The 15857-nt window shown below is 34.7% G+C and overlaps 1 protein-coding gene across 6 annotated transcripts in view; it reads right to left on the minus strand.

Moving 5' to 3' along the window:
• RAPGEF2 (Rap guanine nucleotide exchange factor 2) overlaps window positions 1-15857 on the minus strand; it is a 253310-nt gene that overhangs the window by 86856 nt on the left and 150597 nt on the right. The gene's annotated exons all lie outside the window — the stretch shown is intronic.

Here is a 15857-nt window from a genome sequence, read left to right on the forward strand (position 1 = left end):
AATCCGAACAACGGTGCTCGGCTCCATTTTTATAACATTGAAACTCTAACCCTCTCAGGCTATGGCAAGACCGAGAAAACCTCATCCAGCTCTCAGTCTTCCAAGACGACAAGATCATTTCTGAGACTGAAGAGCAAGAGGCAAAAGAAAAGAAGGGGGGAAAAAAAGCTAAAATGGCTGACTGCACACAGATTCCTCTCAAAAAGGCTTAATACAGAATTATATTAGCCAGGGTGGTATAAGAACCAGTCTCTAGCATTCAGCCAAGCATTGTTAACACTCTTGTTTCATTTGCAATCACACATACGGACCCCTCCAACCAAGAAAAAAAGAAAAAAGAAAGAAAGAGAGAAAAAAAAAAAATCAGGGCAGAGCGTGTGAATCGGGACCTCCTCCCTAGCTGCTAATGATGCTGACAGAGTGGTGACCAGTGATCTCTGTCCCACTCCACTAACCAAGTTTGCACAATTAATCTTAGCAGCATGACACTGATGGACATTTAATTTAATGATGTCTGTCCCTCACACTCAACACAAGCATGCCTGCTAGCAAGAGAGTCACTAACAGAAACACAGCACATGCACACACACAATCTCAAGAATCATGAGTCTGAATGCAATACACCAATATAATTACATTATTGTGCTTACTTTGGAGGACCATGGCTGCAGGCAGTTGGCATAGCAACGCACAAGGAAAGCCATTTCCTGGGTAGAGAGAAAGCTTCCTTTTCTAAATAAAAAATTCCTCTTAGGAAACAAACAGCATTGCTGCTTCCTGCAGAAAGCAAGACACTGTAGTCTGTCTCTTAACCTGCAAGGCTCACACTCGATGCAGTTCTAGTGATGTAAGTGGATTTCTCTCTCACCCTCCCTCTCCCTATATACACTGAAATATTCAGCTCAAACGGTACACACATTCCTTAAGGCTCGCCCCCTCCTCTACTTAACCATTTCACTCATTAAGGTAGCGATGGACAATTCAGATAAAGTAACAAGCTCTTGCCTGAATTATATCAGCAGCTGTAGGTTAAGCAAGTCTCAGAGGGATGGAATCCATTGATTGCTGACTCCAAATAATATCACTGAAGACAGGGTGGGAAATTGGAGCAAGGACTTACTTGAACAGCTTTGAACTAAAATATGATTTTTCACCAAGGTGAGGATAAATGAATCAATGTGACCTTTACCCCACCCTCAATATCATTGTACTATAATAAACGAATATCCACCAAAAAAATTTAAATGCATGCTTAGCAAGCTTTGTGTAAATTTAGAGGTGATTTTTCACAAACACCCATACACACACACACACACACACACACACGCACATACTGCCTTGTCAATAATATTAAAATAAATCCACCCAGTTTTTTTTTAAAGCAAACCAAACTTCTATAGTTGAGTGCTGAAATTCAGTAAGAATACATTATTCTACCATAAACTCTTAATTTTACCTACATATGTAGATTTATTTAAAAGAGTACATTATAGTTGATAAGGAATAAAGACACTTATTCTCTGAATCACTGGTCAGTTCCTCTCATTCAGATTTATAAATGGTATAAGGAATAGAAAATAGATATAGAAATTTAGCATCCTTGATAATGTTCTCTGCAACCGTCAGTGCTTGCTATCATCTATCTTAAGACTGCACCCATTCTATCATCTTTTTTCCTTTGTCCTCATCCCTAAAGGAAACCATTCCCTGATTTAGGTTCTTTTTGCTACACATTCCCATCTCTTTCTTAGACTCCCATCATGCACTGTCCCTCTTCTCCCACACATATTTAACCACTTCTCCACAACCAGAGATAATCGCCATTAACTTTTAAAAGTTCTGGTCTCTCATTTCAAAAAGCCAACAGAAACAGAAGTCTTTCCTATACCTCACATTTCCTTATGCTGCAGTCTCACCTCTTTCCCACACTTCACAATCAAAAATCACCTGCTTTGGTTTTCACTATTTCCTGTTATCCCGCAGATTCTACAAATGAAGAACCACTGTGATCCTATTGTACAACTGATACATCCATACTCAGTTAAGGATAATTGAGTTATCCTAACACCTGCTTCCACTCATCACAAAATCTGTAAATTAAATTCTAATTTTTTCTCCTACTTAGATTTCTCTTCATCTCTGCTGCTATCATACCACTCCATTATTTTCTGCTTTAAGAACGGCAAAAGTCTCCTTCATCAAGTGGTCTAGAGTCATTCTAACCCTTCCATCCAACCCATTTACCATACTATCTCCTGGAATCCTCTAAAAATGAAAGTCTGATCATTTCATCTTCATTTACAGCACCACTTTTAAAATTAAAACACTTCAGTGACTTCCTGTTGCACTCAGCTTAAAGGCCAAACCCCAACATTCTGCAAGCCTTGCACATTTTCCAGACTTACACCACACCCAAGCTCACTCTTCATGCCAGGTCCTAGGGCTCTCTTGCTTCCTTGATGGGCAAGATGGCCTTAGTAAATGTTACTTCCTCTGTCTGAAATTCTCCTTCTCCCTCCCTTCCTGACAGTCTCCCGTTCTGCCCCCAAAAACATACTGGTAAAATGCCCTCAGGGTTATCACAACAGTATTCATCTCTCACTTATTACAGTTGTGATTTTACAGTTAGTCATGAGAGTATTCAAGCAGTTCGTCTGCTCCATCCCATGTACCCTAATGTTCAATGAAAGCTAGACATTAGAACATACATTTTTCTGCATAACTGTTCTCTCAGCACTGAGTATAGTACACATTGCAGGCACTTACATTTTTGTTAAATGAATGAAATTTCCACTGACTGGAAATGGATACTGTCAAGACCATATTTGATGTTCTAGATAAGTTCCTGTCAAAATCCCAAATATTTCTTCTATAATAGACACAAGAAATAATTTTAAAGCAAATAATACCCAAAGTTGAAAACAGCCCAAGCATCCATCAACAGATGAATATGAATATACAATGTAGTATATATATTAAGTGGGGGCAGTATTCAGCCCAAAAAAGGAATAAAATTCTGTTACATGCTACAATATGGATAAACTGTAGCCATTAGCCTAAGCAAAATAAGCCAGTCACAAAAAAATAAACACTATATTCACAGAGATAGAAGGTAGAATGGTGGTGCTAGGGACTGAGAAAGGAGAAATGGGGGAGCCATTGTCTAGTAGGTATGGAGTTTCAGTTTGGGAAGATGAAAAAGTTCTGGAGATGGATGACAGTGATAGTTGCACAACAATGGAAATGTACTTAAATGCCACTGAACTGTATCCTAAAAATGGTTAAAATGGCAAATTTTAATGTTACATACATTTTACCCCAATAAGAAAAATAGGTGGCAAAGACTACATAGTCAAGTTCCACATTTTCCATCTAGTCCATGTCCCAACATGTCCATGTGCAAAAAAAAAAATTCTTCTCTAAGCTTAAATCAAAGTGATCCCATGCTCTGATGGAGTATGACCTTATATGTGAAAATTTCCCAATACTTGCCTCTCTCCAGAAAAAAATGTGTCACTTCTCTCAAGAAGGAAATGAACCTAATGGGGGAACCTGATAGATGAAGTAAGAAAATCACACATCCTCAGGCACAGATGCTGTACTGTGCTGTGACCTGGTGTGATTTCTCTTTGCAACCTGGCTTCATGCCTACAACCTATATATCTTAAAACTCAGGACTGTGATACTATTCTTTAATCCACATTATCTTGTACATAGAAACACAATTATGCCAGGTTATAATATGCCAGATACTGTTTAAGAAATAAAATATAAACTCAGGGTTTAGAAAAATCCAATATTATAAATTTTATATAAGCAAGAATAAATCACACTAATGTGTAAGTAGCTCTAACTTGCAAAATATTTACTCCATTCAATAACCATCTAGATTTAGCAAGTAGCATTATATAGACTCAAAATAAAGAAGCCAAGTAACAACTCTGCATCAAGAACATCCAAATATTCTAAACTTTCGGTAATAATACTTCAAAAGATGGGATTACATAGTTCAGGAAATTACTTAATATAAAGGCTTTCCATGCCAAATTTAATACTATTGTATTCTCTCGTACTTTTTCTACCTAAATTGTTTACTTTCTAATTACTATAAAATTGAGAAAAATTATCTGTTCTTTTCAGTAATTATTAATCATATTTAGAAGTTACATGGTGTTTATCCATAGATCTTATTGTGCTTTATAAACATTTAATTAAGCTTCATCAAAACCCAAGGGAGGGCCGGGGCTGTAGCTCAGTGGCTGAATACTTGCCTAGTATGTGAGGCACTGGGTTCAGTCCTCATTATCTCATAAACATAAAATAAATAAAAATGAAAAAATTTTTTAAAAAACAAGGGAAACAAAATAATACACTCTCTTTTATTAGAAAATACTGTATAAGACTATAAAGTTAGCACTGTAGAAGAATACAAAATAGAACTTACTTCACTTAATAGTCATAAATTGGTTTCTTTTCTCTTATCTCTATCCCAAGGGAAAAATTATATAAGTTGGGGAAAACTGATGGGTGAGCAAGAAATAAGTTATTCTTTGATACCCTGAATTAAGAAATTTTACAAATTTGAGAGTCTAAAAGTTTGATTTTTTCCCCAATAAATGACATTTAAAATACTATTTTTGTGTATGAATTCACCAAATCAGTTAAGCAAAATAAAGGATGGTCAGATATTTTACCCTTTTTTTCTAAAGCCAATGTACCCCACTAATACTATAATTTCTTTCAAAAAGTGAAAGTTGACTATCTAACAAACTTTTTCTGGCATTCCTTAACTCCATTCTACATTGTTATATAATCTCTTTCCCCCATTGGTGTATCTCAGAGAAAAAGTAGACACAGAGTCAATCTATGAAATAGTTCATCATTAAAAATAATTTAATGGGGGGCTGGGGATGTGGCTCAAGCGGTAGCGCACTCGCCTGGCATGTGTGCGGCCCGGGTTCGATCCTCAGCACCACATACCAACAAAGATGTTGTGTCCGCCGAGAACTAAAAAATAAATATTAAAATTCTCTCTCTCTCTCCTCTCTCACTCTCTCTTTAAAAAAAATAATTTAATTACGAAATATGAAAGAAACCAACACATCTCCTAACACAGTAAAACTGGAATAAACAACTGAGTTAAATCTAAATATGTACTTTGGAAATACTGGAAAACTTGAAGTTAACGTTCAGCTTCAGAAAGATCTAATGGAGCACCATAAAGCTCTAATAAAAAAAAAAAAAAACTAATGGAGCACCTAAATAAAGATTACCCTGATATGCTCAAAATATGCTTTCAAAGAAATCTTTAAGCTATTTCTTATATATATATATATATATATATATATATATATATATATATTCCTGACAGTAAACTGTTTAGTTGCATATGATTCATAATTGGAAAACTAATGTAGCAATCTACCTTAATAAATGTTCCATAAATATACCAAGCACATGGGAAGAGAAAGATTAAAGGATGACACAATTTGGAGATATCCAGACAAATAAATAAAATAAAGAAACCTGTAAGTTAGTGAGTTATTCCAACATTGGACTTTTATAAATGCATTTGTTTGAAAAATGAGGCTTTAACAGTAGATTAAACAAAGCTTACTTCATTTCCTAGAACCTATTTTAAGAAAAAGTCAGACTTCATTTTGTAGTGCACAGGTTTCAGAGGTAGAATCCTTGAAAACTGGCTGCAAATCATTTCAATGTCTTTTCTAGGGACAAGGACTTAAAACAGGTCTCCCTACTATATTTCACAGAGCAACACTGCAAATGCACAGAATTATTATCTTTATTACTAATTTGCCATGTAATATATTCCCTTGTAATATATTTGCACAAGCATAATGAACCATTAAATGTTTAACAAAACAGGAAATGTTGCACTACAAAATGAAATAAGTCAGCTGAGGTCAGGGATCATACAGTATTTTGTTTATCTGATATTGTTAATGATGTATTAAGCTTTATCCCTTGTACTTGACATACAGCAACTGTTCAAACAAAGAATAAATGCATAAAGTGATTCCACTTATAACCTGTGAAATACTGTTAGTCTTTAACAAGAGGAAGCAGACACTGGAGGGTTGGGTAACCATAAAAAAATGTCTAATTTGCTTATTGAAAAAAATTGAGGCTTTAAATAACTTGACAGATGAAAAGAGTAGGCCAAAACTAGTAAATTTAACAGGGAAAAATATAAAGATCTACATGTGCACTACCAAAATGTCCCTGGTATAAGTACAGGAATGGGGATGTGGCTTAAGAAACAATTCATAGAGAAATGGAAGGCAGTGATTATCTGTAAAACTGACCTACTAGAGCTCTACCTATACCTGCCAATGCACAAGTTCTGACCTTAATCTAATCTCAGGTTATTTTTACCAGATATATGATGTCCCCAGCAAGGAAGACTGGAATTCATAGTGCGATCTACTTTGTAGGGTTTTGTAAGACTTTATGTAAATTATTAGCAACCAGCTAATAAAAGAAATGATGAGTACATATGGCACTCTAATGGGAGAAAACATGGATGAGGTATTTAGAAAGCTATAAGAAGCTGGGAATGAGCTGAGCACAGCGGTGCATGACATCTAATCCCAGTGGCTCAGGAGGCTGAGGCAGGAGGATTGACAGTTCAAAGCTAGCCTTAGCAACTTAATGAAGGCCTAAGCAACTTAGCGAAACCCTGTCTCTAAATATAATTTTAATAGGGCTGGGGATGTGGCTCAGTGGTTAAGCACCCCTGAGGGAGGGAGGGAGGGAGGGAGGGAGGGAAGGAAGGAAGGAAGGAAGGAAGGAAGGAACAGAAAAAGCTGGGAATGTTTAACACAGAGAACAGGTGTGGAGGGGTAGAATTATTTTAACTATCTATATCATATTTACATTGATCATTTAAAAGAGATCTAGAATCATGAATTAAAATTACAGAGAGGCAGATTTCAACTAAATATAAGGAAGAAGGGTTTTGTTTCGTTTTTTTGAAATAAGGTCTTACTGTGTTGCCCAGGCTAGCCTTGAACTGCTGAGTAAAAGAGTCCTTGTCTCCCAAATAACTGAGACAAATAGGTGTGCACCACCATGCCAGGATTATGGAAGACTTTCTTAATAATCAGCCCTTCCCTATAAATGTAGTAACTGCTATAATTTATTAAGCTCTTACTTTGTAGCCAACACTAACGTGCAAGTGATACATATTATACAAAGGAATCTTTCAAATACCAGTACTCACAGTAATTAAAATTTTTAAAGCAGAGACTGAATATTGGTGACTTTACAGAAAAATAAACTGTATTAATTAAGTGGTTTACCTGGGGGATTCTTAAAAATCCTTTTCATGTTCTTAACATGGTCTTACCTAACATATCCATTACCAAATATCAGCTGGTACCAAAATGAGGATGAAAAGGGTGATGCTGTACAGAATGTTAGAAAAAGAGAGACTACATAAATAGGAACATATCCATCCTGAGATAAGACTTCCTGGTAGAAGCTATGCTTTATCCTAAGACTTTTGCTTGTATTTTGATAGGGGAAGAGGTAATACTAAAATAATCTCACTTTTTTCGAGGGGTGAGGATTACTGGGGTTGAACCCAGGGGCACCTTACCACTGAGCCTGATCTCACTAAGTAGCTCAGGGTCTCACTAAGTTGCTGGATCTGGCCTGGAACTTGTGATCCTCCTGCATCAGTCTCCCAAGCTCCTGGGATTATAGGCATGTGCTACCACACCTGGCAAAATACCCTTACTTTAAAAAGAAAGGGGCTGGGGATGTGGCTCAAGCGGTAGCGCACTCGCCTGGCATGCGTGCGGCCCAGGTTCGAGCCTCAGCACCACATACCAACAAAGATGTTGTGTCCGCCGAGAACTAAAAAATAAATATTAAAAATTCTCTCTCTCTCTCTCTCTCTCCTCTCTCACTCTCTCTTTAAAAAAAAAAAAGAAAGAAAGAAAGAAATGATAGTGATAACTGGACATTGAAAGTTTTCCTTTTAACATCTTTACCTGAAAAAATAAAATAAAATTTGGGCTGAGGTTGTGGTTCAGCAGTGGAGCACTTACCTAGCACATGTGAGGTACTAGGTTTAATCCTCAGCACCACATAAAAATAGATAAATAAAATAAAGATATTGTGTCCAACTATAACTAAAAAAAAAGGGAAATTAAAAAAATAAATAAAATTTACCAAACTTACAGAAAGGTGGCTTTCTTAATATAAGTAATAAATTATTCAAAAGTATGTTTGACCTAATTTGATTAAAAATTTAAGTTCCTTAAAATGATTTGATTATTTTCAATATCATTCCACATATCACCGAAACATTTCCAATACTTTCTATTACAGAAGCAAACAATTTACTGAGAGGTATTTTTTTCAACTCTAAAAGCTGTAACTAATTTTTAAATTAATTTATTTATTTTAATTAGGTACATGACAGCAGAATGCATTTTGATACACAATTGCAGCACAACTTTTCATTTCTCTGGTTGTACATGATATAGCATTGCACCATGTGTACAGTCATACAGGTACCTAGGGTAATGATGTCCATCTCATTCCACCAGCTTTCCGGATCCCATGCCCCCTCCCCTTTGCCCAAAGTTCCTCCATCCCCCCATTATGGATCAGCATCCACTTATCAGAGAGAACATTCAGCCTTTGGTTTTTTGGAATTGGTTTACTTCATTTAGCATGATACTCTCCAACTCCATCCATTTACCTGCAAATGCCATAATTTTATTCTCTTTGAATGCTGAGTAATATTCCATTGTGTATATATACCACAGTTTCTTTATCCGTTCATCTATTAAAGGGTATCTAGGTTGCTTCCACGGTTTAGCTATTGTGAACTGAGCTGCTATAAATATTGATGTAGCTGCATCACTATAGTAGCTGATTTTAAGTCCTTTGGGTATACATCAACTTAGAAGATCCAAAAATCCACCAGAAAACTTCTAGAATTAATGAATTCAGCAAAGTAGCAGGATACAAAATCAATACCCATAAATCAAATGCATTTCTATACATCAGTGATGAATCCCCTGAAAGAGAAATTAGGAAACCTACCTATCCCATTCACAATAGCCTCAAAAAAAAAAAAAAAAGAAGAAGAAGAAGAAGAAGAAGAAGAAGAAGAAGAAGAAAGTTGGGAATCAACAAAAGAGGTGAAAGACACTGTGGAAGTCTCTACAATGAAAACCACAGACCACTAAAGAAGGAAACTGAAGAAGAACTTAGAAAGATCTCCCATGCTCTTGGAATGGCAAAATTAATATTGTCAAAATGGCCAAACTGGGCTGGGGTTGTGGCTCAGTGGTAAGGCACTTGCCTAGAATGCATGACACACTATGTTCGATCCCTGGCATCACGTAAAAATAAACAAATAAAATGAAGGTATTGTGTCTATCTACAAATATATATTTAAAACAAAAATGGCCAAAGTGCTATAAAGATTCAATGTGATTCCAATTAAAATCCCATCATTATTCCTTATAGAAATAGAAAAAGCAATCATGAAATTTATTTGGAAAAATAAGAGACCCTGAACTGCCAAAGCTGTAACTAAATTTAGACAACTAACTATAAGTTTTCAATTCATTTAAGGTTCAAGCCTATAAAAGATCTATGCAAGAGATTTTTGTTTTCTATTATAATATTAGTAGGCCTAAATTTGAACATGCAATAATTTCATGATAGTCCCTTTGTCAGGAAACAGTACTACTTGCCAGTGGAAAGAAACTAGAAAGATTAAAAAAGAAAAAAGGAAAAAAAGCTGTACTTTACTGATGGTCCTAAAGGGAAAACAGTTGATTCCATCAAAAGGATGAATCAACCAAAGCCTATCGCTGTGCAGATAAAATTCAGTAACTGTTTCTTTACATTGGATATTCTATGCTTCAGCCTATTTCTTTAAAAAGTACTTAAACAGTAGTCATCTAAAGTGGATGAATTATTTGCTCTTTATTTCTCTTACATTAAATTTCAAGTTTAAATAGCATAAAAAGCAATATGTTAGATTCATTTTTTAAATAAGTAACTTCTTGGATTGGGAATGGAAAAGATTTATGTCTATATTTGACTCTAACATTTACTGAGTGACTAAAACACAGAACACATTACTTAACCTCTGTGGCGTCTGAGTGAGTATCTCCTAACAAGGGAAGATACCATCCTCTAATGTTCAGAACATCTACCAGACTGGTTCATCATACATGGTCAATAGGGTCTACTTTATCTCTTCCAAAATATTCTGAAAAGTATGATACGCTCAGGGTTTGGCCAACCCATTTAATTAATGTTGTATAGAAAGCTGGTACCGGTGTACTTGTGCCAATATTCTCATACAAAATTGTTCATGTAGGTGGATCTATAATGTCACTCAGAGAAACATTAATGTTAATTTAGCTAATCTGATCCAAAGGCATGAACACAAATCTTTGATACTACTGAAACCTATTATGTGTTGCACAAAAGGTACAAACAATGACATGCAAGATAGTAACTGCTTTCAAAGACTCTGCAGTTTCAGAAATTTAATTTTTATTTATTTATTTTTGATGTTGGAAATTGAACCAGGGGCTTCATGTATGCTGAATGCAAGCTCACCAGCAAGCTACATCCTGCCAGAAAATTAATTATTAACAAACATGTTTTCATGTCTCAACAACCTAATGTTTGGGAATAAGTATCAAAATACATAAGTGTTCAAAATGGCTCAACAGTCTTCACTCTAAAAGACAATGGCAATAATTTTTAAATGGAAGCATTAATCAATGGACTCCACTACCAGGAATAGGACTGCCTTCCCTTCTGTTATAATTAAATACATTCCAGACAGGAGATGCTTCCAAGTAAATTAGCGTGGAAAATAATTAAAAATAGAAGACTGTTTCTACATGGAAAATATTTTAAATGCCACAGAAATTTTTAAAATATTTTCTTGAAAAAGAATTCAGCCTACCAATATGGCCATGTGAGTTTAAGATGACAAAGTTCAGTCTTCCTTCTTCTAAATAAATTAATAAACACACAAAACCCAAATCACACATCTAATTTCTCCCTCTCCTTCAATGCTATTCAAATTATTATGACTATTCATACAAATTGAGTTATACTTTAAACTATTAACTACTATCAATCAGCATAGTATATGCTGATACTTTAAACATAAGGATAATTCTAGAATATTTAATGCACATATCAGACAATTACAATAGTTAGAATTGCTACCAACTAGCCAGACAAATCACTTCCATGGGAGAATACATCTCCTGAGTGTGCCGTAAAGTAGGACTTCACAGTATTAACAACATGTATCTATCTATGAAGACACACTGAAAAGAGTAAGACCTACATTTATTCATTTTACAAATGATCCAAGACTTTAAGTGAGATACGACAAGAAATAAGAAATTGCAGATCAACTTCAGAAATCATCTTACTGAGTGCAACAGACTTCAGCAAAATATATTGGGTCATATAAAATGCTTACGAAAAGACTTAGAAACAAACCCATTTTTCTTGATGGGTTATGTTTAACAGGAAATAAATGTATTCTCCAGGGCATGAAGCAAAATAAAAGTCTGTTGGATCAAAATTTTAAAATATATGCCACTCAATTCAGCAGACTTTTAAGATTTAAAAACAAATACTAGCAAGATATGACTACTAAACTCAATCTCATACAAAACATGGTATTTACAAAGAAGCAAAAATAGAGTTTGGAAGAAAATGAGGCAATTAGTTAAAGGAGAAATTTCTCTGAGTGAGAATGAGGCATGAGCCTGTGGTGACAGTTTACCACTCAGAACATTCATGTGGCTATTTCAGTTCTTATCAAGGGAGGCTCACCATGACAAACATAGGTGTGGAGACATTTCCAGTCTCCTTCTAAAGGCAGCTCTATGTGCTCAGGTGTTTATTCTGTTTTAGTTTCTGATTACTGAATCATACTGAACAGCAGGGCACAATCCTAAGTGGCCAGCCACACTTTGTGATGACAAAGGAAATTAGCCATTGATGTCTTAACACAGGCAGAAAGAGTGGCTAGAAAAAGCCTGAAGGCAGCATCTTTATTTGGATAGAAAAGAAAAAAAAGGAGTCAGTGAAAAAGAGAAAATGAGATATTCAAAGTATAGGAAAACAAAGAGAGAATTCTAGAAATATAGTAAGAGGATTTTTAGAGAGGACAGACATTTCTGGGTAGTTTTTATTATTGATTGACTTAATTTTTCTTTTTTCTAACCAAAATAATCTGTAACAAATTAGATGACCCTGAATATCAACATTAAAGAATGCTTTTAAAATTATGTTGATGATAATCTTTTTGTGGGACAGGGATTAAAACTAGTCTTACTTTAGGGGTTGGAGCTGTGGCTCAGTGGAAGCGCACTGCCCGGCGTGTGTGAGGAACTGAGTTCAATTCTCAGCACCGCATAAAAATAAAATAAAGGTCTGTCAACAACTAAAAATAAAAAAAAAAAAAATTTTAACTATCTTACTTAATTGGCATAAAACCAAAACCCCATTTTTAAAGATTACCCAACAGATACTTTATAGGTATGATGAAAAATGTATATCACATAATATTTTGCATAAAAAAATGTTAATAATGTCATAAGTCCACATAACAGCTCATAATTACTAAAGGTACTCAAAGAACTTTACAGAGGGGAAAGCCAAAATAAAATAAAATTCCTAAAGAAGAAAATGACCTACATAAGAAATGATAAGTATTAAATTAAAACATGTACAGAGCAACTATGAAATGAATTATTAGTACCCATTCAATATAATTAATATATTTGAAACATAATTATTTAATGTAAAGCATTTTGAAATTCTGATTCCATCCAAATTTAGCTTGGAATATTCTTATTTTTTTCTATGGTCTATAAGTTAAACAGCAAGAAGAAAAAGGAAGTATAGAAGGACAAAAAGATCACACAAAAACAAAACTGTCAAATTCATAGGCATACAATTTGTGTCCCTGAATTCAAAAGAGCCCTATGCTTGGCTTAATCCTTTGTTGATGTCATCTTTCAGTTCCTAATAATTTTTGAACAAGGGGCCCCATGTTTTCATTTCCACTGGGCCTCACAAATGATGTAGCCAGTTCTACATAAGGTAATGTAAAAACTTTTATAAACAGAGAGAAAGAGATTAGATATGTATACAGATATATAGATATATGTTATTTTAAAGAGTAGCACTAGGGCTGGGGATGTGGCTCAAGCGGTAGCACGCTCGTCTGGCATGCGTGCGGCCCGGGTTCGATCCTCAGCACCACATACCAACAAAGATGTTGTGTCTGCCGAGAACTAAAAAAATAAATAAATATTTAAAAAAAAAGAGCAGCACTAAATTAGGTGCAGATTTTGGATTTGCCAAGCCTCCACAAAAGCATAACTATTTCTTAAAATCAATTAAAATATCATTACACCCCTCTGTGTGTGTGTGTTTGTGTGTGGTCTGTTTCTCTAGATAACCCTAAAATACAATGCAAATAAAATTTGCAGAACCACAGCTATAAGAGTGGTCCTCAAAGTATGGCCTGAGGATCCCTGAGACTTTCCTGAGGTTAAACTATTTTCATAACAATACTAAGGTACTTGCCAGTTTTATTGTGCTAACATTTACACTCACATGGAAAAGCAAAACTGGGTAAACTAGGCTGACTTCATAGCACACATCAAGACAGTGGCAGCACAAGTTATATATGACTACTACTAACAGGATTATGCAGAAGTGGGTATCTGGCATATATTCCCTATACTTTCTTTTGTCTTTTCTTCTTTTGGGGCTGGAGACTGAACCCAACACATGCCCTACCACTGAGCTACATCTCAAATCTGATATTTTCTTAAAAAGGAACAGTTAGTTTCTCACTTAAAGGAAAACAGCTCATGGTATTTTGCTGATAGTAAAATATAAGCTTTCAAGTGAAAGTTCAAATTTTGGAAAACTTCTATTTAACACCACAAGTTTGGCATTTTCCTAATAATTAAGACCTTTTTTAAAATGAGACCTGTGGTGATTTCAACAAATGTGATCTTTTTATATCATATAATGTACCAAAATTCAAAGTTTGCTAACTCGGTGACCAATATATGATATTATAAATCCTGCATGAGTACAAACATTCAATGTGTAAGACTAATGGGTTTTAACAAAAGAAAGTAAGATAGTTCACTGACATGGTTTTGTAATTCTCATTGCACCTAATCTTTAAAAAAAATACCACTTGTCAAATTTTGAAGTAGAATATTAAAGAATATTCACAATTATTGTTGAAAAAAAAACTGTTGAGGGCTGGGGCCGTAGTTTAGCAGTAGAGTTCAATTCTCACCACCACATAAAAATAAGGAAATAAAATAAAGGCATGCTGTCCATCTACAGTACAAAAAAAAAAAAAAAAAAAAAAAAAAAAGGAAAAAAAAAAACTGTTGAAATACTCTTCCCTTTTCCAACTACCCCATGAAAGGCCAGATTTTCTTCATATGCCTCACATACTTCAATCAGTAAGTAGAACACATCACGATAGACTGAACACAGAGGTAGGTGTGGGAATCCAGCTGTCTTCCATTAGACCAAGTATTTAAAAATATTTACAAGAAGTACAAAACACTACCACTCTTCTTATAATTTTTTTGTTTCATGAAATAATAATTTTTTCCTTAAAAGAACTCTTATGTTAATGTAAACTGGCCTTATTACTCTTTTTAAATTAATGAATAAATGTATACTTAAAATTTTCTTGTTTTAAATTTCTAATGTGGTAAACAATGATTAGATAATTTATATATAAGCAAAAGCTTGTTGGAGCCCTCAAAAAGTTTTGAGAGTATAAGGTAGTCCTAACACTGAAAAGTTTGAGAACTGCTGCAACTAGAAAACAATCAATCTCTTAGTTCCCTGAATGAACCCATTGTCATCAACTGTCCTTAAATGCCCATTTCAGAGGAATCCTCTGATTGACAACTTAATCCACTTGCAGAAAGGTTAGCTGCTCTTCTGGCCTAACTAACGTCAGTATGTGCCAAATGTTAGACAAAATTTCATATCAAAGAGAAATAACTGGAGCTACCAAGTGCTCATCAGAAATGCCCATTGTTAAAGGCACCAATATCATCAAAAATATCAAGAATCCAAGTAATCTCAACATCCCAGGTGGCTGGGGGCGTGCTTATTTAATAAATTAACAAATGCCAAAGTAATATTTTTTCCAAATCTTTCCCTCCATATTCCAAAGTTTTTAAAAACTTTTTTCACATTTAAATTTTTTCACAAAGAAAGGGACAGAAAGTAAAAATACAGTGATAATTTGCACAAAGGAAAAGTTACATATTGAGATTTTAACTATATTTTCATTCCCCAACACCTTCTATATTGTACTAAAACCACATGTGATGTATGACCACTACTGTCCTCATAGGCATCTGAATATTTTCTTTTTCATCCTTAAGCCATTCCCATCTGGACTACTCTACCACTTATCTGAATTACTCCACCACTTATCAAATCAGCAATTCATATTACAGATTTTGCCCACTCTCATGCCTCATTATTTCTCCTCTAGCCCCATTATTCCATTCTTTACTATGCCCAACTATTGCCTATCTTCCATTTAATACAAGAAAGGAAGATTTAAAGGGGATAGCGGTGAGGAAACTGCTCTAATACAAACTGTTATTCATTAAGGGTTCCCAGTCAATAGATTTTAAATTATAATTCCAAAATACCTTCAAAGTTATTTTTAGCCTATGTGTAATTTTATCAGTCACAAAGAATGCTAGATACATCAGTAAAACAGGTATGTTCAAGTCACTCAAAAGTTTATTATT

The sequence above is a fragment of the Spermophilus citellus genome (genome assembly GCF_964194105.1).
Source record: "Spermophilus citellus genome assembly, chromosome: 8".
Lineage (NCBI taxonomy): Eukaryota > Metazoa > Chordata > Mammalia > Rodentia > Sciuridae > Spermophilus > Spermophilus citellus.